The sequence below is a fragment of the Tamandua tetradactyla genome, chromosome 3 (assembly GCF_023851605.1).
Source record: "Tamandua tetradactyla isolate mTamTet1 chromosome 3, mTamTet1.pri, whole genome shotgun sequence".
Taxonomy (NCBI): domain Eukaryota; kingdom Metazoa; phylum Chordata; class Mammalia; order Pilosa; family Myrmecophagidae; genus Tamandua; species Tamandua tetradactyla.
In genome coordinates, this window is record NC_135329.1 from 128,237,427 (window position 1) to 128,263,701 (window position 26,275).

General features: G+C 39.3%; 1 protein-coding gene across 5 annotated transcripts in view; it reads right to left on the bottom strand.

The window, feature by feature from the left end:
- Positions 1-2,820, bottom strand: part of ACVR1 (activin A receptor type 1) — a 140,685-nt gene extending 137,865 nt beyond the window's left edge. For 2 of the 5 annotated variants that reach the window (XM_077153886.1, XM_077153889.1), the window contains exon 1: positions 2,736-2,820. The gene's annotated coding sequence lies outside the window, so the exon portion shown is untranslated. Of the gene's footprint in view, positions 1-2,517; positions 2,540-2,735 lie in introns of those variants that run through there. The other 3 variants (XM_077153891.1, XM_077153895.1, XM_077153888.1) reach the window with 3 other exon arrangements.
- Between the last annotated feature and the right edge of the window lie 23,455 nt (positions 2,821-26,275).

Consider the following 26,275-nt stretch of genomic DNA (forward strand, 5'->3'; position numbering starts at 1 on the left):
GCTTTAGAGAAAAATATTAAGCAATTAATAGACTGAGACCTGTAACTATGGCAAAAATCATGAAGACAAAATTTGAATGAATAAAATTTGGTAAAGACTGGTAAAAGTAGCTGAAAACATGGGTTCCAAAGGCCAACAGACCTCACTTAAATCCCCTCTACCACTGACAAACTTTATGACATGGGGCAACTTCCTTAATCTTGCCAAGTCTCCAGTTCTTATTGTGAAATGTGCAAAGTGATAATAAACATAGGGTTATTGTTAGAATGTAATGAAAAAGTGCCAGTAAAGAGCTGAGCACTCTGCCTGGCATACACCCAGCTCCCCGAAATTATCCTGTCATTAAATTCACCCAAAGCCATTTCAAAAGGGTTGCCACCAACAATAGTTTACTTCTCCAAAATTCCTAATGACTTGCACATTAGATCGCTTCACATAAAAATAAATCAAAGATGCAGAGATCCAACAGCTGACCAAGCCACAGGACAGTGCCCAGTCCCAGCTCCTCCCCATTCAAAGTACCAGATATAAGCATTGATTCCATCTTCATCTCATGACCTTGAGTAGCAGGATCCTTTTTCAAATCCATTTCTGTACTGCCCTCTCCTCAGCCCACCAAGGCTGAACTACTTAGATCGAACCCTGAGAATTACCTAGAAGCCTATGACGGTAACCCAGAACTAATTCAGTCCAATCCAGGGTATATAGCTTCTAACTGTTGGGTTAATCATTATTAGCTATGTATCATGCTTGGACACATTAAGAAAATTTGATAAATCACTACGTTGAACAAGAATCATCACAATGCTATCAATCAAATTAAAACCATCACTTCTGAAATTATTTATTCTTGAATACGGCATAAATCTTCATTCTTTACTCTGCATCCTTAACATTCTTTCATATTATTCAAGAATTAACAACAAACTTACTCAAGGTGCAGAAGTTGTAAAACCTAAATCAAGTTTTACTGAACACCACTCTTTCTATTTCAAGTAATACTCGCCAATACAACTGGGAAAGGAGAGCACAGCTTAATCTATACCTGGCACAATCTCTGATCTTTTACATCTTTCCAGAATTTATTTCAACATCAATTCACCTCCTTTGAATATTTGCATGAGGGGGTGCTAGGAGAATGCTATTTTCCAAGACACAAATTACATCAACTTAAACTGTATTTCGGCTTCAAAAGACTTCCATTTTTTAATTCTAGGACAGAAAACAAAAATAACTGAATCACAAGAAAGTGATTTGGTCTTAAATGATAGACAAACTAGGCTCTATCCAGGCCTAAGGTAACATCCTGACCCGTGTCCCATCAATGAAATGGGCGAGGCCCCAATTTCACCTTGAAGCTGTCTGCACACCAGAAAGCATGATGGCACAGCCAAGTGTCTGAGGTCAGCACAAGTCTAGTGTCTGCTGGCTACTAGCGCTCTGGCCCCCCGCCAGCAACCCACCTCCACAGCCAGTGCCAGAACATACTATAATGTTTCCATTTAAGGCTGGCCACTTAGATCAGCCCATCTCTAAAATTTCTTAACATCACCTTTCCAGGAAGAATTTTTTTGGGGGAAAAGAGAGGTGGTGTCTATTTTTGCCACCGCCTTCCCTTAAGGCTGTCAGAGCAATCTAATTCTCTAGGACGGGATTTTTTAAACCACTCAGTCATTTCAATTCAGGGAGCCTCTTTCCCCCAAAATACAAAACATTTTTGGGACCAGCCCTTTTTCCCACGATCTCATTCATATCACACGCATTTCAAAAGAGAAAGAAAAGTCAATAAAATGAATAAATTAATCATTTATTACTTTGCTATCTCTCTCCAAAAGCCAAATTAATGACAACTTTTAAGTGAAGTCTTTTCTCCTCCTAAACATAATCTTTTCTTCTCTAATGTAGCTTTCTCCATAGCCTCTCTCCCATACAAGTGTAAAAGGAAACTCCGAGATGAAAGAAAAGGACGGGGATGGGGGACATACTGGCACAGACTAGAAAGAGCTGAACCAGTCTAGAACCCGGCGGAAGTTACTGAATCCAGCGACTCCAGGGGCACACATCTCTTCCCTGCGCACCAGAGGTTCTAGCTCACTGTTTTGGTTACAGTGTTGAAGGAAGGATTTTAAACTTGGCAAAGTAACGTGCAACATCTGTAACCACATTTGCCTTCTGGGGATCGGAAGATGAATCCCACATTCCTGGCTTTGAAGCTTTTTGAAACTGCATCTAGGAAGAACGGAGGAGGGAGTTGAGCAGAGTTTATTGGCTGTCTCCCCAGCAGAAAATTCCTTTTGGAAAAGACAGATATTTTGAGGGTGGGGGTAATTCACCCATCTCTACTCTACCAAGCTCAGCTAGGGAGGTGAGCACCGTGGTCAGGCAGCCGAGATCGATTTACAAGTCAGAAGCGCATACCCTGAAGGAGTTCAACACACACACACACATACATACACACACACAGCAATGCAAACCAGAGAACCCCGATCTATGCCTCTGCCTTCTCTTGTATCTCACCAGCAGTTGAGGCCCAAAGCAAGGCAGTTTTGTGCCGCCTCGGCTTCCCGCACCGAACGTAGATCAAATCAAGCTTGGGGGAGAAAGGAATGAAAGCAAGGGGGAGGCACCGCAGACACCCACCCTCCCACCCCCAACCCCGTCCCCTTCTCCCACTCAGTTCCCTCCTCCCTCGGTTCTCCCGGCTCTGGCAGGCGCGCCTGGAGACCTCCCCATACCTCAGGTCCCGCCGCGGCCGGGGGCTGAGCTGGGGGAGGCGGAGTACGAGCCAGCCGGGCGCTGCAGGTCGGCGCGGCGCGGGGCGGGGCGGGGCGGTGCAGCCGGCGAGGGAGCCCGGAACTCTGCGGGGCCAAGGGCGGGCGACCAGAGCCCAAGCGGTGGCGGCGGCGGCTGCAGCGGAGTGGTGCGTGAGGCTGGGGCTTCCCAGCCCCCGGCCCGGCGCGGCCAGCCAAGGATCAGGCTTGCAGCTGCAGCGGCAGCAGCGGCAGCCACCCCGGGGAAAGAGACGGGGGGAGGGAGGGGAGGCGGGGTGGAGAGGAGGAGGAGGAGGAGGAAGGGGAGGAGGGCGGGCGGAATAAACTTCCCAAGGCGCAGAGGCTCGGGCAGGTAGGACTGCTGAGGGAGGGGCGAGCAAGTGGGGTAGAGGCTTGCCCTGGACGGGGGTGGAGGAGAGCGGTGGAGGAGATGGTCACAGAGAGTAGAAAAGTTCCCCCAGCGCGAAGGGGGAGGCTGCGGCGGCGGCGGTGGCTGCAAAGAGCAGAAGCAGGAGCGGGAGGAGGAGGAGGAAGTGGCTGCGGAGCGCTCGGCCAATGAGTGTCTGGAGCTGTGATTAACCAGGCAGCAACACATCATTTCCTCCCGGCGCGGATCCAGGGAGCCGGGAGGGAGAGCGAAGGCGGCGGGGCGGGGCCGTCCCCGCGCCCCCTGCAGGCGCCCGGTCGGGGGCGAGCCCGGCGAGCCCCAGCCGAGCCCGGACGAGCCCCGCCGAGTCTGGCCGCGCCAACCCCGGCGCGCCCGCGCTGTCTGGCCAGCTGGCCGGGAGGAGGCTGTGAGCGCAATGCCCGCGGGGCTCCACGGAGGCGGGGCGGCGGCGGGGCAGGCCCGAGCCGGGCCCCCGCGGCCGGGGTGGGAGGAGGAGAGGCCGCGGTGCGGGTGAGTGCCCAGGTAGGCGCGGGCGGAGCGGTCTGGACAGCTCCCGAGGGCGCGCGGGGCGGGCGAGCTGACGGGCTGCTTCCCAGACCCCGAGACTGCGGGCAGCTCGCAGCTGGGGTTCTGATTGTCAGCTTTGGAAGGATTCTCAGGGAGAAGCCTGAGCATTCTTACTCCACGCTATTTCTGATGTGCCTTCAAATCCCCTCCACTGTGCTCATTTCCTTGCAAGGTCTGAGGTTATGCAAGAGCTTGCCATTTTCGCAGTCGGGCTCTTTGGTAATAAAAATATGCATGGGGCGAGGGGGGAGGGGGCTTCTGCAGTAATCTAGCCCTGTCCTATGCGCCATTGGAGTTTACAATGGAAGGGTAGGAACATTCCCCGCCGCAGAGAGGCTTAACAACCTCGGTCCTTAGATACACAAAAAACACCCCAGTATAGTAATATTATCCAGAGCATCAAAAGGCATGCAAGAATTACATTTTGCTTGACGTCTGCTAAGGAAGGTGCAAGGCCATTTTCTCTGCCCTCTGGAAGCTTATAAGGTACAGACCTATCCCAAAGCAAAATAAAAGCATGAAACCAATAAATGGGGATACCATAAAATATTTTCATCTCTACACGTTCATTCATGCAGCAGTCACTTAATTGGGTCACTGTGTCTGGGGTACTGCAAAAGGTTGCCAAGGAAATGGAAGATCTGGTTCCTGCAGGTTAAGAGTTTATAATCTAATTAGGAACACAAGGCCTATGTACATAAAGCAGCTAGAAAATAATCTCCAAGTGTTATATAAACAAGAGCGATGGAGAACGATGGGAACATTTTTTTCGTAAGGAAAAAGGGTTTGTACCTGGTGGGAATCAGGAGGTAAAATTCCGTGTAAAACCAAGGCAAGAGAGCCTTATATGTATATTCACTCTTTGGAACAAAATTTTAAAAAGTGTCACCTGGCTACAATGTCTGCTCTGCCACTAACAACTGTGTGACCTTGGGCATGTTTTCAGCCTCTAAGCAGAGAATAAAACCTGTCTCACAAAGCAGTTGTATGGCTCAAATGAGAGTATACACATGTAAAAACTTTTCAAACTGCAATCCTGTTCTTCTCAGGCATTTTCAGTTTACAAACAGCCTTTTGTTGTTAATCTGCGTTACAGTACCCAATAGGCTGTAAGCTCCAGGGCAACCGTGTGGAGCTGTGCTCACCTGTCACCATGCCTGGCAGAGTGTCTGGCACATTTGAGTGTTCAATAAAGGTTTGCTGAGTAAGAGCTGATCAAATGAATCCTGTTATGCTTTTAACTATGCCTTCAGTAGTGGTCTTTTTGTGTGGCTGGTTCAACTCCAAACCCTCTTAACTCTCCTGTGACTCACTTTGTATTTCAGGAAACTGGAAGGATACTGGATATCTGTGGCCTTGTAACATAGATTGGGTATGTAAAGCAAGAAGGTCTACATGAGGATACACCCTCTGGCTCCGACATCTTAATCCAGGTCTCTTCAACCTCCACACTACTGAAACTTTGGGCTGGCTAATTCTTTGTTTTGAGGGGCTGTCCAGTGCATTGTAAGATGTTTAGCAGCATCCTTGGCCTCTACCCATTAGATGCTATGGCACATACCTTACCACTACTACTGTCATGACAACCAAAAATATCTCCAGACGTTGTGAAATGTCTCCTGGGGGCAAAAAACCCTGTTGAGAACCACTACCATAACCTAAGATCTGATCTATTGATTTAATTCTGATGGAAAATCATGCCAATTAGTACCTTGGAAGAAATAAGTGTTCTGTTTTTCTAAGATTTTCAGATCTCCTCAATTGTATGTTTTAAGGAGCACGACTCTTGTTAATTAATTGCCTTCTGCATTGTGAATTGGCATCTCCTCTGTTTTCTGCATATCCTCCTCCTTTACGCCCAGATCAACATGTTCATTTCTAAAAGTCAACAGCTTTCAAAAACCATTAAGGAACAGAGTCTTGAACAACCTAAGCTTGCTGTATGATATTTGCCTATAAAATTTTGGAAATTCATTCCATAAAATTTTGCAGAGAGCTTCTCTTATAGTTCATTAAGCTCTTAGACTTACAAACAATAACATCTACTCTGCAGTCAAGCTGTATGTGATACAGTATAGAAATTGTAATTTTTTAAAAATATTTCACTTAAAATATTTAATTTGCTATATTTAGTGGTCTTCTTTCATCTCGAAGCCATTTCTCTTTTAGTTCCAAAATGAGTTCTCATTTAATAATGGGATAACAGAACATGTTTTATTAAAACCTATAAAGCAGGCGGTGCAACGGTAGCTCAGTGGCAGAATTCTCACCTGCCATGCTGGAGACCCAGGTTCGATTCCCAGAGCCTGCCCAGGCAAAAAGAAAAACAAAACCCTATAAAGCAAAAATCAGCTTAGTTATACATATCAACTTGCAGAGGCAAATTCTTTAGAAGAGTGTTGGATTGGTAGAATGTTCAGAACTGATGGGGTTGATGAAAATCCTGATTAATGTGTTATAGTTCAATCTCTAAAGATTTCTTGAAGAAGAAGGAAAAAAAGGTGAATGGTTTAAGAATGAACACATTCTGATAAGCTTTTAACTGTTCCTTCAGTAACGGGACCTGTAAAAAAAAACAAAACTTGCTCCTCACAGACAGTGTTACCATATTTGCAATTTGGGCACTTTTTTTTTTTCAGTAAAACATTATCATCCATCTCCTTAAATTAATAAATTTGAAGGCTTGGTTTTACAGTGGTATTCATATTTAGGTTTTTTTGTTTGTTTTTGTTTTTTTCAACTAGCCAAAGATGTCTGGATATATTCTATGACAATATGTATTGTTGTGTTTTTTTAATCTTTTTTTTATTGTGAAATATAACAAATACACACAAAAAGATTTCCAAGTACATTTTAACAAGCAGTTATAGAACAGATTTTAAAGTTTGATATGGATTACAGTTCCACAAGTTTTCATTTTTTCTTCTAGCTGTTCCAAAACACTGGAGACCAACAGAAATATCAATATAGTGATGCAGCAGTCATACCCATTTATTAAACCCTGTCTTTTCTGTTATACTATCTTATTTAGTTTTGATGTCATTGTTGTATAATTATTATTATAAGAATTATAGACATCAATTTTTATCTAGTTTAGTAATTGTTCATATTTACATTTAGTGTTAAAGAGTAAACAGCCATCAAACTGCTTAGAAACAGGCAAAGTTTGAGAGTTGGATGAGGTTTATTATGGTAAAGCAATTCTTCCATTTTTGTTTCATTAGCTGGGAACCAGAACACATACTCTAGGGAGTCTAATGTTCTGTGTAAAATCCATGAACTTCATCCTACTGCTTCAATTGCACTGTTTTTAAAATAAATTAATACCATGTATATTCTGGATTACATGAATGTCCACCTTGCAACTCTGATTCCAGTGCCCTTTTCTGATATGTACTTGTAAGTACATGCAGTTATTTAAGTGATATTTCAATAAAAATAAGGCATCACTTGAAGTCCATGGCAATTATTCTTTCCTTTTAAAGATGTCTTTACATTACTCAAGTGTGAGAAATACTGGCCCACCTGCAAATAACTATCCATGGAGAATGATGAATTAAAATGTCTTGAGGTCTGAAATTTAATCCTAATCCTGATGACCCTATAAATCAATATTATGTTCTACAGATGGGTATGACTGGATCACAATAATGGGAGGTGGAAGAGAGAATCATAAGCTGTCATTAAAATAATTGTCAGGTCTTACACCCTTTTTTCCAAAACTATACTGGTCAGGACAAACATTTGTTTTTCTTCGAGTTAAACTCTCTCAGGTATATCAGTGCTCGTTAATTGTACAGTTCATAAAAAAGTTTATTGGCCATCTACCATAGTCAAGGAACTGTGGGAGTATCGAGGGAGTCCTCAAGACACTTGTCATTACAGCTAAGTGGGAAATTAATCCAGCCACCCCTGGCACAGCAGGTGACACCCAAACTAATGTGGGACTTTGGGCCAGCCACGTGATAAAAGAGACCTTATGAAATTCTTGCAGAAAGGAAACATTTATTCATTAAACGATGTTGAGGCACTTGGCAAAAAAAAAAAAAAATCTGTTAATACTTTCCTTATGCCATTCCTGAAAATATTTCCAGAAGAAATGAAGATTTCAATATTTTCTTAAAATAAATTAAATAAAAATTTTTTTTAAAAATTTAAATAAATTAACTCAGCAAACAAATTTAAATGCTTACATTATCTCAAGGTGAAAAGAACTTTCTAAAATAAAAGCTATGGAAGACATAAACAAAAGACTGGTTTGTTTGACTATGTAAAATCTTCTTCCTAAAATGTTTTTAGGGGAAAATGAAACAAAGGGGGGGGAATAAACAAGTGGAGAAAATATTGACAACATATACTCATGGGTTTAAAATCTTTAGTATTAAAAAAAAACATAAAAAACCTTACCTCCAACTGGGATCCTATTAGAAATGCAGATTCTCAGGCCTGCCTCAGAACTTCTGAGTCAGGCTAGACTCCAGGAGACCCTGATGCATACTAGTTGCCTGTTCTAAGGTTCCTTCTAGAGTTGACGTTCTAGCCCCAACCCCCTTTTTTTTTTTTAACTTTTATATAGCTGTCTTCTGTCGTCTTCACTGTCCACAGAAGGTGCCTGCTTTTCATTGTAACTTCGTCCAGAGCACACGCCTGGCACGTTGTATGAGATTAATAAATGTTTGATTGCTGACCAGTAAAATGGGCTCTCTAATACAAAATGGGGCAAATATCACAAATAAACAAAGGAAATTAAAATTATATGTATAAACACTAGAAAAAAAGTTTATCCTCTAAAATTTGTAGGAAAGGTCATTCAAAACTGAGACAAAATATCTCACACAATTATTTCACACAATTTGTCAGCAATTAAACATACTCTGTACTGGTGAAATTCTCCAAAAAAAAGGGCACTGGGTATGTGGAAAGTGTAAACCGAAAACAATTTCTGGAAGATAATTAGGGGATAAAAGACTTAAAAATATGTAAACCTTTGACACGTTCCTCCCATTTCAGGAATTTAGCTATGAAAATAATCATGACATCACAAAGATTTGTGTAAAAGGGTAATTATTATCCAGTGATTTTGAAAATGCAGAAACTAAAACTCTAAATTGGAGAAAAAAACAGAATGCCAAGGACATGTTCCAATCCTATGAACTTTAAACACGCGTGTCCCTCGCATTCACATATACACCAAGAAGAAAGACTAGAAGGAAACGTTCCAGGATGTTACTTAGTTAGCGTCACATCATGGAATATGGTTGACTTTCTTTTTCTTCCTACGCGTGTCTGTGTATTCCAAGTTTTCTATGAATTACTTTCATATCACAAATAATAAACATTATTAAAATAGAAATGCACATGTTTGTAAAGGGTCTGATGGTCATGGAACAAAGCCTACCTGGTGAGGAATGCATATGAATCTGTATTTGTGCAGTGGGAGGCACGAAATTGAGAATGGAATTTTTGTGCTCTGCCATTAGGTGCATTTCATTCAGAAGAAAATTTCCCAGAGGACCCCAGCCTTGATCTCCAATCTGCCTGCATCACAGGTTCTTTGTGACCCATTTCCTTGTAGCCCTGAGGGTGGATACCCTCAGGGTCTTCCCCACGCTCTGAGCTTCTGATTTACTTAACTATGGTTAATTTAGCTAAAGTGTCTGCATGTGGATTTTAAAAGCAAGTCCTATAGATGAATGCCCTCAGGACAATCAAATTAATTGCTTCCCTCAAACAAATACATTTTGAATATAACTATGTGGTCCTTTGTAGAATCTGGTATCACGGTGGATTTTCATTTTTAGGGAAAATACTTTCCCAATTGGTCCCTCTGAGCATTGCCATCATAAAGACATTTCCATGGATAGGAAATCAAATTAATTTTCCACATCTTGATACAGCCCCACTGTACCAATACTTTAAATCATCCAAAGGCTTCCTTTTTATTAACCTACTTTTGTTTAATGAAACTCCAGAGAGCGGCTGCTGAGGTTAATTACACATAGTGGAGAAGTAGTGGTGTGACCCTACACAAGTAACTTCAGATTTCACAGGCTCCTTTCTCCCCGGGTGAAAGGTGAGGGGCAGGCTGCATCTCGGAGGTCTCTCCGTTTTGAAATTCTGCAACTTCAATTGGAAATCCTAAAATCCTAAAAAGTTATTATCTCAAGGAGTTAATGCCACCCGACATTTCTGGGGGTGAAGAGCTTGAGATTTCTAGGAATTGACGGCGACTGCAATGACTGGAGTGAAAGGTACAAGTGGCAAAATGGACATAGAGAAGGACAGAAGTGGCCAGACCAGATCACACAAGTTTGGCAGGGCACAGGCCAGGGAAGGGTTTAAGTGAGTGAGTAACAATTTTGCTTTGCATCATTTATCACTATCCCCAAGACATCCATGTTCCTGTATTTACAAAGTGATACCAAAAATGAAACAAAATACCCAAGTATAAAAGGATATAATCAAAAAAGTTTTTACATGAAGGAAAACAAATGAATGTCACCATGAAAATGGGATGGTATATGGAAAAAAAAATCAAACTGTGGTCTATAGTTAACAGCAATATTGTAATATTCTTCCATTAATTGTAACAAAGGCAACATACCAAAGTTAAATGTCCATAAGAGGGGGATAAAAGGGAGGGGATTCTTGTTGTTGTTTCCCCTTTTAATTTTTTTCTTTTTTTTCTTTTTTCTTTTTATTTTTAATTTTAATTTTCTTTGTTATTCCATTTCTTTCTGTTTGGAATAAATGGAAATGTTCTCATATAGATTGTGGTGGTGAATGCATAACTGTGATTATACCGGCAGCCTTTGATTGTTCACTTAGGATGGATTGTATGGAGTGTGAATAAACTGTTTAAGAAATAAGCTGAAAGATGCAAGTGCTGGGGGGGATGGGGGGAGGATGTACTGTATAGTAAAGAAGTAAATTCCAGAACCATCACTGTTTTCCAGCCACCTAGTTCCTTCCCCTTAGTGCCATCTTCTTAAGTATTCTTTCAGAAATGTTCTAGGCATATGAACATTTACACATATTCATTTTTGTTTTAACACAGGAGGTTGCATGCTAACACATTTCTATCCTCTGCTTTCTTTTTTTTACTAACTTAACATTATCTTGAAGATTGTGAAAATATATTGCCAGTGCATTATTGATAAATATACACTTTGGTCCCTATTCTTTACTATTACAACAAAGTTATTACACCAACGTTTTTACTAGTGTTATTGTGCCGCCCCCTCAGGGAAGCACAGACCCACAGAATTCTAGACTTGGCTTTGAAGGGACCAAGCTGTCCTCACTTCCCAACCCTACATTTACATGTGAAAAAGTTGGCCCTGAAAAGTCACTTAAAGCCCCTGGGTCTCATGGCTACCTAGGAAGAGGCTGGGACTAGAAGTCAGTTCTCCTAACCACCCTCTAGTATGATTTCACTTTCCAATTATAAAGCTATATGCATTACAATTAAAAATATGTTTAAAACTATACCTGCTGTGATCCAAATTTTATTCTTTAAATATTATGTGAGACACAATATGAGTTTGGAGGCTATGCCACACGATGCTGATAGTGGAAATCTCAGGGTGGTGGCAATGCAGGTGATCTTTATCCTTTTTTTTAATAATAGCTTTATTGAGATATAATTCACATACCATACAAGTCACTCATTTAAAACGTACAATTCAGTGATTTTTAGTATTTTCAGAGTTGTGCTACCATCACCCAATCAGTTCTAGAATATTTTCATCACCACCGCCCCAGGGAAAGCCTGTACCCATCAGCAGCCATTCACTGTGATTTTTATACTTGTTGTATTTCCTAAAAGTTTTGCAGTGTCACTTTTATAATAAAAATAAGTAAATCTGTTTGTAGTGCAACACTGTGAATGTAATTAAAACCACTGAGTGATATACTTGAGAAAGTGCTTAAAATAGGAAATGTTATGATGTATATATGTTGCACAATAAAAAGTTATTTTAAAATTCATTAGAAATAGAATTGAAATAATGTACTATTCATTGTAGAAAAATAAATATACCGAGAAAATAAAAGTGTTTCAAGAAATAAAAAAAATGCTTAATTTTATTGTCAAGTGTAAAAGTAGAGATTTAATAATTTGGAGAATTTTCTGTTGGGCTATTTTTTTTTTTCATAATCAGATATTATATGTAAATATACATAGTTTTCCCTTAGTTGTTTTAGTTATTTTCTGAGCATTTCCCATTCATTAGATATTCTCAGAGCATGATTTTTTTCGCTGATTAATATCTATGGATGGCTCACAACTTTTGACGGGGTCTCTCATTTTTCCTTAGGCTAGGATAGGAATCCATATCATTTTTCCGATTGCTGAGTAATTAAAATTCTTTCCACTGGGGAGTCCATCTCACCATCCTCCTGTTATCTTTGTCAATGCTCTCTATTATCCTTGCCAATTCAGAAGTTAAGAAAGTTATCTGTTTTTAATTTGCATTAATTTGATTGCTAATGAGATTGTACCTTGTTTATAAATATGCTAGCTGTTTATATTTATTTATTTTTTTCCTTTTCAGTTAATGCCTTTTACCTGTTTTTCCAGGAAAGTTGGAGTTAGTCTTATTGATGAGGTATAAAGAGACTGTTTTTCTTGTTTCCTGCTGAGCACTGACCAGGTAGAAATTCCAGTCTATAAGTAACTTTTAAAGATTAACTTGATTTCCAGTGATTATTTTCCACACCTTTACAGTGAGGTTGGTTGTCTTTCTTTTGAGACACTCTTTTTATTTCTAGTGTTTGGGGAAAATTACTAAGATTAGGGAAAGGGAAAACCAGTGAAGTACTCTGGTAAAATGCTTGACAATTTTGTTCTAAAACTCCCAAAATAATTTTGCTTATACTCCCAATAATATAAAAACTGCATTAAATCCTGATAGGTTGTGTTCAGCCAATTTTGTCCACCCCTATAAAAGATAATATCAACATTGGGCCAAATAGTATTAGAGTATGAAATGCACCTAAATTTCATTCTACTTTCCCTTTAACAAATAGGAGTTTTAAACCTATCAACAGTCTGAAGTTTAGCCATGACTCAGTTCCTCTGAGTTCTCGACCACACAGTACAAAAGGTTCCCGAACCCTCCAGTTCCTGACATGGAGATCCAATTTGGAATGAAGGAAATGAGCGTCCCACTCTTCAAGAGTCAAAGATGTTACTGATCACACCTAAGAAATTGGAGTTTCGAAATGTGAAACAGTAGAATCTCTTCAAATGGAAAGGACTTTGAAATGTAAAAGAAACACACATACAGCAAGGGAAAGGAATAATAGTGACAGTGATTATTCCTAGACGAAAAAATAAAATGAAACAAAACTTTTCTTACCCATTTGCAGCCTTTGATGATGGAATTTTCCACTTGAAAAGACTAGAAATAATATAATCCAGTCTCCACTTTTCTTACTTTTTTCTTTCTTCATTCTTTTTCTTTTCTTCCCCCAACACCTCTCCTTCCTTTTTTGGAAAGATTTTATGATGTTGGGGCTTCTTTTAAATAAAAAATTTCAGGATAAACCGAAAGAAGAAAGGATAGTATAATGAACCCCATATACCTATCACGAGATGGAACTGTGAACAAAAAGAAGGGGCCCAACTTGGTTCATATATTACCCACTCGCCTACTTGGGGGAAAGAATATTAAAGTCAACCCCTGTCATCACGTCATTCTATCCTTACCTACTTCAGTTACCGTAATGCCATTATTATACCCAGCAAATTTAGGGATTCCTTGGTACGTCTACTCCCTAGTTCAGGTTCCACTTTCCTGGATTTTCTCAAAAAGACCTTTTTGTCAAATCAATATCCAGACAATGAACACATATTCCTTTTGGTTGCTAAGTTTTTCATAGTTCTTTTCATTAGGGAGTCAGTCTTCCCTCTCCCCCTCCCCCCACCCGCCCATTTGTATTATTGATTTTGCTGATGACAGGGGTGTCTTGTTGATGAAACCAGGGCTCCACCCCCATTTTACATTTTTTCTAAGGTGTTGAAGAAATACAGTCTTAAACAGCTGGAGTGAAGTCCCCAAGATAACCTCATTAACCAATAGAGAGGAGAATCCAAGTCTCCTGATTCCATTCTACTACAGCCTTTTCCAGACATCATGTTACCTTGCTACAATTTTAAGATATCTATGATTTAAATGTTCTGATAGTTCAAAAACTATTAGAGACATTTAAAGCTCCACTCCTTCCAGTTTTATTTACATTGAAAATTCCTAATATTTTCCAAGACTTAGGATTTAGAATTTGCAGCTTGATTTTCCACCAATGCGTGACTCACTGAAGTTAATCTATAAATGTTACTTTCTGAGAATATAACCACCTCCATGGAAAAACTGAAGTTTTCTAAACTCTCCCCCCCCAAAAAAAAAAATTTCCTAGCAGGCAATAAAAAGACCAGTGCTTTCATTCAATATTTGAAGTATGAAACTAATCAAACAAAAGTTACACATATACACATATACCAAAAATTAGGATCGAACACTGAAAAATTCCAATGCAAATGATGGGTTTCATTGATTTTCTATATTCTACCTTAGTCAAGCAGGCTTTATATTTTTCCATTCACTATACAGTTAGTACATGAAATAAAGTGGTCACTAGTTTTTTCTGTGGTCCCAGGAAGCGCACAGGTGGAGAGGACACAGGGGAAATGAGGGAGGAAAACACATCCTTCTCCATCCATTATCTTACAGTCTCCAGAGAAGATAGGAAGAAAAAAACAAAAACTTAAATCCATTTCAAATGTTCCAGCTTTGTCCTCTTTGACTTGGATAATGTCAACCAACAAATCATTTTTTTTAAACCATTTTTTTCTAATAGAGGCTATTATTTGTAAAGGCTCTGTGGAAAAAAAAAAAAAAGAAACATGTTTCCTATTCTAAAGTTCTAATTAAGAATGCTGACTTTCAAACACCATAAATTCCTTACATTAAAATGAAAAATTCTAGGCCACATTTTGCCCCTAGTCCTTTATACAACTGTTAAACCAAGGTCACCTACACTCCCTGGTGTTTATTTGAGTCCTGGAGATATATCCTAAGAGATTTTAAAACATTATTAGTTTAAATAGTGGAATAGCTAATAGATTCTGTATGGTTGCTGCTGAATTGGTGGTTTGGTTTTTTGGGGTTGTTGTTGATTTTTTGTGTGGAGGGGAGCGTTTCTGAGAAAGATGAGAAAAAAACATTGTTTTGAAAAGGATGTTTTTAAAATAATTTTATAGATTGCAGATTTTGTAAATGATCATGCTAATTGTTGGAAGGGGGTTCCCAACCTTGTTAATGTCCCCTTAGCATTAGGCTTTTGTTCCCCAGCTTTGAATATGTCATTTTCTCCCACAGACTGCATTTCTAGGGGTATAATTGCTGTCTCCATGTAAAAGACAACTCATGTGCATAAATTTCCACTCACTGAAATGAGACTCTGCCTCCCCTAATTTTAATGCAGATGTGATCCAGGGGGTAGAGTTACAGTTACTTCCCCAAGCAAATGAAACAGATTACACATTAAATATTGTCTTTGGAACCAGGTGCACAGAAACAACCAATTACCTAGACAGCTCATCAAGTCCTGATATGTTTACCACATTGTTTTTTGTTTTCTCTTTAAACATTTGGCAAATTATTCTGAGGCTTTCATCTCTCCATAATGAACAGAATATGCTTTTTAATAAAGACCCCTTTTGTGTGATTCACTAACAGTTGACTCACAAAAGCCTTTAAAACCACATTTGAAAGTTTCTGAACTGAACTTGAGTTCCTGTGAAGACAAAGTCCTATTACCACAAAGAGCATACTGCTGGTTCTTCTTCTTTGCTAAATAATTAATATCTAAAAATGGCTTAAAGAAGGGGAAGGACATAAATTGGAAAAGAAGAGAGATTGGGGGGGGTGTGCATGTTTCTATTCCACTTTAGCTAATTTTTTTATTGTGTATATTTAAAGGAGAGTGTCCATATTAATTTATCAGATTTTGGTCACTGCTTATTGTATCATAGTGAATTTGTATGCATTTTATATCATTACTTCTTTTTGCTTTTTTAATTAATTGAAAATGGCAATGAAATCAAGAGCTCTTTCAAGACTTGTTTCTATCTATTATTCCAAGAGAATCTTACCATTTCCTGAAAGTGAATCTGTTTTAGATTTCCACAAAATCATTGGCCTCAATGGTCAAAGTGGAAGTTGTTACAAGTTCTGCGGAGGACAATTTGACATTATCTTAACAAATTACAAATGCACATACTCTGTACAATTCCACTCTAGAAATATTTCCTAGACATATCCTTGTCCATTTGTGACATGACATATGTACAAGGTAATCTATCCATTACAGCCTATATGTAAAAGCAAAAGATTGAAAAAAAAAACTTAAATATCCATTAATAGGATATTGAGTCCAAATATCCTGATACATCCTTGCAATGGAACACTATGAAATTAAAATAAAAAATAAGGATGTTTTAATGTATTGATACAGATTGAGCTCCTACATATAGTGCTAAATGAAAAAAAAAAACAAGGTTCAGGAAATGGATCATATGCTACCACTCATGTGAAAAAAGAAAAAGGGATATGTCTATAATGGCTTGTATAATTGGACAAAATATTCTTGGAAAGAACAAACAAAAAAGTAATAACAGAGAAGGTGGGATGGAAACAATAAAAAAAAATAGGACAGAGGCAAAACTTTTCACTGCTTTGAACAGAGCAGTACGACTACATGAATTATTTACTGATCCTAAAATTAAAAAGAGGAAAAATTTTCTGAGTTTAGAGTGAGACAGGTCTGGTTGTATACTTTTCAACTTTATGCCCTCAGTTTCCTTATATGTAAACTGGAGAAGATAATACTACCTGACTCATAAGGGAGCTGAGCATATTAAATGAGGGCATATATATATATAACATGGCGAGGAGTTGGTACAGTGCCTGGGATATACTCAATAGATGCTAGGCGTTTCTGCATGACTGATATTAATAAATAAGTAAATAAATACTAGTGGCTATCATTACTTTTCTTATTAATATTATTGTTCTAGTTTGCTAGCTGCCAGAATGTAAAATACCAGAAATAGAACGGCTTTGAAAAAGGGGAATTTAATAAGTTGCTAGTTTACAGTTCTAAGGCCGAGAAAATGTCCCAATTAAAACAAGTCTATAGAAATCTCCAATCAAAGGCATCCAGGGAAAGATACCTTGGTTCAAGAAGGCTGATGAAGTTCAGGATTTCTCTCTCAAGTGAGAAGGCACATGGTAAACACAGTAAGGGCTTCTCTCTTGGCTGGCAGGGCACATGACGAGCACGGCGTCATCTGCTAGCTTTCTCTCCTGGCTTCCAGTTTCATGAAGCTCCCCGGGAGGTGTTTTCCTTCTTCATCTCTAAAGGTCGCTGGCTCGTGGACTCTCTGATTCTCACGGCTATGTCATTCCACACTGCTCTCTCCGAATCTCTCATTCTCCAAAATGTTTCCTCTTTTATAGGACTCCAGTAAACCAGTCAAGACCCACCCAAATGGGCGGAGACATATCTCCCCTAATCCAGTTTAACCACCACTCTTGATGATTGGGATACATCTCCAGGGAGATGATCAAACATACAATATTGAATAGGGATTATTCTGCCTTTATGAAATGGGATTTAGATTAAAACATGACTTTTCTAGGGGACATACATCCTTTCAAACCAGCACAATTATCATCACCCATCACATAAATAACTGGATATTTGAGGAAGGGGATGAAATACATGGTGGGAGTTATAGAAATGACTACTAAAACAGAGCATCTTCACCTCCAAAGGGTGCTAGTGAAGGAATCAGTGTTATCAAAAACATTTATAGAGGCGAGAACTACATAAAGGAAGGGTTATAGGAATATAGTTTGTATATACTATTGAAGTTAAATTGGTATCATAGCAAATGAGATTGTTACACATTTAGGTGTTAAATTTAAACCCCGTGGTAAATACAAAGAAAATATTGAAGAATGTACAGGTTTTGTAGAGACAGAAATTAGAGAACAAGTTGTAGGGGAGGTGGGATAGTTAGTGCATTAAGGATGTAAAGTTTCTGTTTGGGGACATGGTAAAGTTTTAGTAAAGGACTGTGGTGTGGATCCCCCAATATTATGAATAGTGGGAGTGGTTGAGGTGAGAAAAATTATGTGGTATATATGTTCCCACAATTAAAAAAAAAAAAAAGCAACCAAGGAGACTATGATAATTAAATGCAAGACATGATTCTAGAGATGGGCTCAAGGATCTTGAAACAAAAGATAAAATTTGAATATAAACTGTAAAATTTAGATCAATGTAAATTTCTTTAAATATTTTTATTGTGAAATATGGCATATATGCAGAAAAGTGATGAATTTCAGAGTACAGTTTAACAAGTAGTTATAGAGAAAATTTCAAAGTATAACATGGGTTACAATTCCACAATATCATATATTTCCTTCTCACTGTTCTAAGACACGAGAGACTGACAAGAAATATCAATACAGTGATTCAGTAGTCTCAATCATTTGTTAAGTCCTGTCTTCTCTGTTACAACTCTTCCTCTCATTTGATCCCTCTCCCAATCTTCAGGGATATTTGGGCAAAAAAACATTCTAAATTCTACATGTTGAAAAGGGGTGTCGACATTATGGGGTAGAGGTGTGCAACTGGTTGATGGTCTTGGGGAGACTGGAACCTCTGAGTTTCAGGGCTTTGGAACAATCTGAAAGTTTTTAAGTTTCTGAAAAATAAACTGTGTGAGTGAAACTTTTATAGAGTATCAGATAGAGCCCAGGGTATTCGTTGGGGTTTTCAAGATCATTGTTGTTTGTCTCTTGGCATACCATGGCAATTAGCAATATCTAGCTGAAGCTTGCATGAGAATAACCTCCAGATTAGTCTCACAACTCTATCTGAAATCTCTTAGCCACTGATACCTTATTTTGTTACATTTATTTTTTATCAATGTTAAATTTCTTGGGTGCTCATTATGCATAACTTGATAACTACACTTAAGGTGGTTACATAAGTGAATATCCTCGTTCTTAGGAAATGCACATGGAAGTATTAACTGTTCAAAGAGCATGATGTACTGCCAACATTTAAGCGCTCAGAAAATGGATTGATAAATAGATATTTAGAGAGACAGATAAAGAGATGGATAGCTAGGATGACAGGACAAATGTGGCAACATGTTAAAATTGGTAGATCTGGGTACCAGAGGGTGGAGTCAGGGGTATGTTAGAGTTTGCATTATTTTTGTGACTTTCTTGTAAGTTTGAAGGTATTTAGAAATAAAAAAGTTAAAACACAAAATTCTTCTCTCTCTTCTCTACAGAATTAACATAGAAGGACCATCTTCTGAGCTTCATATTATGCACCTCTTTTTCCAAGTTCTGATTCAGGAAAAGAAAACAGTCTGATTGGTCTGGCTTGGGGCAGATGTCTCTTCTTAGGCCAGTCAGCCATGGTCACATGAGAAGCGTCAGCTCTCAGAGGTACCAAATTGCTGGAGGAGAGGAGCAGATTCCGTGGGAAAAGGAGGCAAGTTGCAAAAACACAACAGTTCTCACTATCATAGACATTTTTGTAGTACTTCTATTTTGAAAGAAGGTGTGTGTGTGTGTGTGTGTGTGTGAATATTTTCTATGCTCTTTAAAAGTGATAGAAGGCAGCAGGTCAGGAGGTTTCACCCTGGGCAGGCAGTGAGGGGGCTGTTCTTCCTTGCAGAAATAGAGTAGTAGCTTAAAGGCTCAACTGCTGACCTTGAACTTAAGAAAGCAGAGAACAAGGCTGCCAAATAAGTGGACACAACTGTGAATTTATGTGCCCGGAACCTCTAGGTCTACAAATGGTCCTGAAAACCCAGAAATGATATGCAAAAGTTTGTCTGCATATGAGAAAGTATAGTTTTCTGAGGAAATCCATAACATTCATTGGATTCTCGAAAGGGGGCTGTGATCCAGAAAGGGATCATAAACCATCGTGCATAATCCACAGAGCACGACTAACCCAACACTAACACTTGAGGCCCATACAATGTTTTTTTTTTAAATGTAAGGAATTTTTAAAAACCACTGCTCTGTTATGGTCGCTTTCTAAGCAGTCATTCTTATACTTTTGTTTTTCTTTTGCCATATTCGCATTTATCATTATTTACTGAGTGTTTTTCTTGGCTTATTCCTTTTTAAACTTAAATGCGTAGTTTAGCTTCATCCTAAGTATTAACAACTGAGAAGTCATGGGAGTTTTGTGCTATGTAAGTAATTTTTCTAATATCTGTTTGAAAAAATAGAGATCAATATTACAATTTAAAGATGTTTGTATCGTTCCCCAAACCATTCTGTGCACCCACAGAGGTGGGCTTAAGGCATTTTGGAAAACTCTGCCTCTATTCTAACATTCCCGTCAGGCATTCCATTTTACATGAAGGAACCTGAGGCATGGTGATTAATGTAACTTATTAGAGATTCTAAGCATATGTGGAAAAACTTTAAGTCAAGCACTGGGCAACGCTGTATCTGCTAATGACTTGGCCCGGGCTGTCTATCTTACTGCTATGCAGACAGTTTAAAGAGATCTTAAATGCTGTCACATTTCCCCACTATCTCATAGAGAGAATCTATTAGGCTAGAGTAAAAACCTGATCGATTTAATACTCTGGTAATGATCCCAACAACTGAGGAGGAAGAAAAAAAAAAAGGCAGTGAGTTCCTTTCTACTCAAATTCCATCTCATTTTTATTTTCTCTTAATGTTGTTTTTTTTTTTTTTTTTGAATCCCAAGTTCCAAAACCTGTCCCCTATTATGCAGTGCAAACGAGAACAGATGGGAAAAAGTTATGTTGGAAAGGGCTTTGGAGGGCCACAGAGAAGAGAAATATGACTACTCAATGTGTCACACACCAACTTGCAGCTGCCACCAGCCCCTCCACACAACGCACTGCGTATGGAACCAACCCATGGCACTCAGAAGGAGCAGGCAGACTGCAGGAAGGGAGCGCAATTAGAGAACATTCGCTTTGCTTGTGTTTCCTTGAAAATATGAATAAAGAGCGTATCAGCAGTACAGCCAACAAAAGAGAAATAAATCCAAAGGATAGCCTGGAAAATGGTTATAACTCTACTCCGAAGTTTCCCAAATGTTAACCGATAATCGGTTTTATCCTGCCTTTTTATGTCAAAGAAATGCTTCAGCATTTCACAGAGTCACCATTCAGGTCTTCTCTCTGTCTAGGAATTTTTATTCTAGAAAGGTCATGCTAGCTTACATGCACGGTATGGCCTTCCAACAAGCATTTGACAGTATTCACAGGATGCATATGAGTTCACTAAATATTTCATGTCCGAGGCAGTCGACCTGGTTTCAACTGGAGCTCTGCCAGTTCCTAACTGTGAGAACTCCGCTTAAGTCACCTAATGTGTTTGAGCCAGGGGTTCATCATCTATGAAACAGGGCTGATGTGACTTACCTTCTCGGGTTGTTGTGTAGCGCATATAAAATGCCTGACGCACAATCGTTGCTCAACATATGGCAGCTATTATTATTACTGTGAATATCAGAAAACCTAAAATCTTCTCTTTCCTTTGATTTCAATAGAGAGATGTTGAAAAATATATACATATATATTTGGCTACAAATCCCTGAGAATCTATGTTGAAAGTAATTATGTAGTTAAAATGGATTAAATTGTTTGGTTCAGATGGTGATTCAGGCAATACAGACACGTTTCTGCGACCAAATCTTAATGCTGTAAAGAGCTGAGTTATTGAGTCTTGCAGGGACTTCCTCTGAAATCGTGCCTGTTTCTGTAACTTAAGGATGCACAGTCTTCATATCATAAAACACTGTTTTCCCTCTAGGGTGGTTCGTAAGTGATCTAGATCAAGATCCCTACAAAAGCATCTTAAAATATATTTCCTGGATTCGAATTTTTCAGCATCACTAAGGTGTGGAGTTCAGGAATGGAATTTTAAATAAAGGTGATGGGGGAATCCTTAAGCACACTGAAGTTTGAGAACCAGTTCCTTAAAGAACGATGACCATAATAATTCTAATTTTGAGTGATTTCCAGCCACCTTCTCTCCCCTACCCCCACCCAACCAGGCCCAGAATTGCAGCAATAGGTAGCAAAACAAAGAGATTTGAATCCGGTAGATTGAAATTCCGTTCACCACAGCCCATCGCCTTTCCTTGTGCATAGCAGCTAGTTAAGGCTGGACTAGTCATCTCCTCCTTGCCTGTAGAAGACATTAGCTTGATTGAGGTTTATTCTAAGAGGGTGACCATATGTCTCAGTTTGCTCGGGACAGCCCTAGGTTGTTCAGTGCAGTTCTTAATAGGACCTTTTTTCATTCTCAAAAGGTATCTGGTTTGGATAATAAAATATATTCTTACCCTATGCCTAGAAGAATGTTGACTAGCACATAAAGACATGCATGAGAACTTGCAAAATTTCTAAGATATGTTATTAATATAGGAAAGGTATACCTAAATGCCAACAGCAAAAATGAGAAGGGAAATAGGAATAAGCAGAGACAATTACACTCTTTCAAGTTATTCCATCAATTGGCAACAAGAAAGGAAGGGCATAGAAAAATTGGGAAATCTAGACTGCCTAAGTCCTCTCTCATACAGGCAGCCAGAGTAGAAAAACCATGGTTCTTGGCATCAGAGTTAGACCATTTGCCCTTTCTGCTTGCTGGCTGTGACTTTAGGCAAGTTATTCAATCTCTCTGAACCTCACTTTACTCACGTGTAAAATGGAGATAATAAGGCTTACTTCAGTTGTGGGGACTTACTGAGTGAGGTATGTGCATAAGGCACCTGGCATCGTGGTTAAGCAGTTTATAATGGTAGTTCTGCCAGTATTCCTTTCATCATGACCCCTTTGTACTATAGTTCCACCAAGCCACCTGACTTTTAAATTAGAGAGTTCTGGTGGGGAGGAGCCATGATAGAGCTGTAGAAAGGAAACAATAGAGCACTGAGATGGGAATAGATTCTAGAATCTAAAAATTTCTTTCTTTCTTTCTTTCTTTCTTTCTTTCTTTCTTTCTTTCTTCCTTTCTTCCTTTCTTCCTTCCTTCCTTCCTTCCTTCCTTCCTTCCTTCCTTCCTTCCTTCCTTCCTTCCTTCCTTCCTTCTTTCCTCCCTCCCTCCCTCCCTTCCTTCCTTCCTTCTTTCCTTCTTTCCTTCCTTCTTTTTTGACAAACTGAAAGTCATAAACCCCTTTGTGAATGCAAAAGAAAGTGATACCTAAAGGAAGAAGCAGCAAAGGAAGACTGACTGAGACAGCATAATTATAATGCTATGTGAGGCAAAAAGAAGGAAGGAAGGAAAGAAGGAAAGAAGGAAGGAAGGGAGGGAGGGAGGGAGGAAGGAAGGAAGGAAGGAAGGAAGGAAGGAAGGAAGGAAGGAAGGAAAAAAAGAAAAGAAAAGGAAGCAATAAACTGTGATTTTTGTAGCAAAACTGACTAGAATTTGGCCTGAGAATTTCTATAAGGAGTCCTGGTAACTGCTTCCTTGAGGGGTGGGGGTGGGGGTGTGGGGAATGAAGAGTGGTCCATGCTATGGAAATGGTGCTACTGTTCATCTAACCGTTGCCTCTCAGCCGCGCAGACTGCTGTTTGGGTGGGCGGGATGGAGAAATACTATTCTGTTAAAATGAAGAGCTTTGAAGTGGAGACAAACACAATCTGGTAGTATTACAGAGGCATTATTCACCCTGATGACTCACTCTCTTTGGCTCCCACACAGCAGAGGCAAGAAGTAACATCGGTGACCTTGAAGAAGCTGGCCAAGTATTAAGGCCTGATATTTCAAATGAACACCTGTGAGTGTACGCATGCATGTGGAAAGAAGTGGGGGTAGGGGCCAGAGGGGCATACAGGGAAAAGGAGTAAGAATGTATGATGAACAATTCTCAAACGTAGATTCAAAAGCTATTAACATTTAAACAGGGAATCCAGCTAAATAGCAAGTACTACACGGAAATAGCCATCATACGAGCAGGTTTCAGCTCAAAGCATTGATAAGGTAGTTAGTTCACTATGGGAACATTTTAAATAGTTGTTCTTACCCAGGAGGTGAATATGAAATCCAAGCCTTATTCCTGGACTCAGATTTCTCTCATCATTTCCATTCATCATGAGTCTTCATGAACCCAGTTTGTTGAATCCAATAATATTTTCTGTGTTCCCAGCCACATGCTACTCTGTACTCAGAATTCTACAAAGAAAATTCAAGTAGATACAGTCCTCAGTCCTTTGACAACAAACAAGGGAAAGCAGACAATAATAAAAGGGTGCACTTTTGCAAAAGGGTGCAGCTGCACAAACAGAAGAGTCATGGCCTGAGACAAGATAGTCCCTGGGGTCTAATTACAAAACTATCTACATGGAGCCCAGCAAGAGGTTCATGTTGATAGAGAAAGCTGGTTCTTAGAATTGTAAATTAAAACCTCTAAGAAGAATAACAGCAAAACCATGAAGTCATTTGAAGCTAATCAGAAAAAAAAAAAAAGAGAACTGCAGGAGTTATCTACTAAACAGCTAGGAGAGAGAGGGTTTCCAGTTATTGAGTGTGCCAAATGGGAAAACCAGGGATGCTAGTGGGGAGCATGATTTTGTAAACCTTGAGGAATCTCAGGTTGGTCACCATGTTTGTATTGACAAAGGAAGAGAGGATTACAGAACTGTTAAGGAGGCCTTAAAGCTAGGCTTGAGACAATTAGACCTAGTGTGTTCTTAGTGCAGTTTCCAAAGGTTTTACAGTTAAATTTCAGGTTGTATTTGTCCACTGGTGTCATTTAAAGATTTTACTCTTCATAGGTGCATATAAGTGTAGAAAGGAAGGTACAGTTTGCTCAGAATCCATAGGTATACTTAAAACATTCTTAGGATTGTTTCTCTGTAACTAACAGGAACCCAACTCAACATAGCCTGAGGAAAAAGGAGACTTTATTATAGGAAAATTCTTGTGTTTCTCAGATCCTAAGAACTGGAATGTAAGTGAGTCTCAGAAACAACTGGAACCACACTTAAATGCCATGGCCTGTCTCTGTCTTTTGTCTCATGCTTCATTCTTTCCTGATACTGACTGCCAGTCTGCTAGCAGTGCTCGTGAATGTACACAGGAAGCACGACGCCAATAGGCCAAGTGTTCACATTTCCTCCATTTCAAAAGGTAGTAAGACTGAGTTTGAGACTCTTAGTCCTTATTCCAAATTCCTGGGAAATAATTATGATTAGTTTCCAAAGGTTTTACAGTTAAATTTCAGGTTGTATTTGTCCATTGGTGTCATTTAAAGATTTTACTCTTCATAGGTGCATATAAGTGTAGAAAGGAAGGTACAATTTGCTCAGAATCCATAGGTATACTTTGGGTAGGGTACCCAACACTGAATAATTAACATGGCCATACTGTGTTACCTTATTTCTACCGTAACCTAACATGATACTTTTGGCTGCAAGTAATACAGTATTTTTTTTATTTCATATAACAAAAGTCTTGCCTGAAATTTGGGGAATCCAAGATTCAATTCAATTCGATTCAACCAGTATTTATTGAGTCCTTACTATGTTTATGGCCAGGCACTACTATGGTTGTTAGAGATGTATGAGTGAACAAAGTAGACAAAATTCCTTGCTTTCAAGAAGCCTATGTTCTGAGGTTGGGTAATTCAATGATTCAACAATATTAACAAGTTCCAAGGTTGATTATTTGTTCATTTGCTTGTTTGTTTTCTTTGCCAACCCCAGCAAGCCAGCTGCAACAGTCTCTGACAGGGGAAATAAGACTTTGATGCATTCCTTTGCCTCCTGGGGCTGGAGAGGTGTCCAGGCTTTCTGAAGCATGTGGCTACCTGATACCTGAATGAAATCAGGAATAGGTGGGAAATGGCTTTGAAAGAGGGAACTCCACATCTTCTACAGACTGCTACCCTGGGACCTCAGGGGTCATATGTTTCCAAATCACAGTTTGACTAAGTTGGTAAGAATGACTTCATATTCTGGTTAGAAGCCCTTCCTGAGGTCATGATTAGGAGATCAGAAGAGAATACAGTAGCACACATAGGATCAAAAGTGCCTGTAAATCAAGGTTCCTATTTGCAAAACGTGCTGGTCAGCACAGAAGGGACGGTGCTTAGTGCCTAAATCAATAGCAATTTTTGTAAGCTGCAAATGAGGCAGTTTCATGTGGCAGAAAGCACACACAAAACTGGAATTTAGGGATTGTGGTATCAGTCCCTCCAATATAAGAACCAGAAAGTTCTTAAGGTATGTTGGGGCATCATTTTGGCAATAGTTGAAGAAAATTGTCTTCATTTGACTTTAGCCAGGGAAGGGGCTTTTGGATCTCCAGGTCTCAATGTTGATATAGGTGAATACACTGCAGTGGTGAAAATAAGGAATTTATGGGAGAGGGGAGGAAGGCATACATTTAAACGGAATTTAGTTAAACTTAAGTAACACAGAAGGAGGAGGAGGAGAAAAAAATAGATAATTATT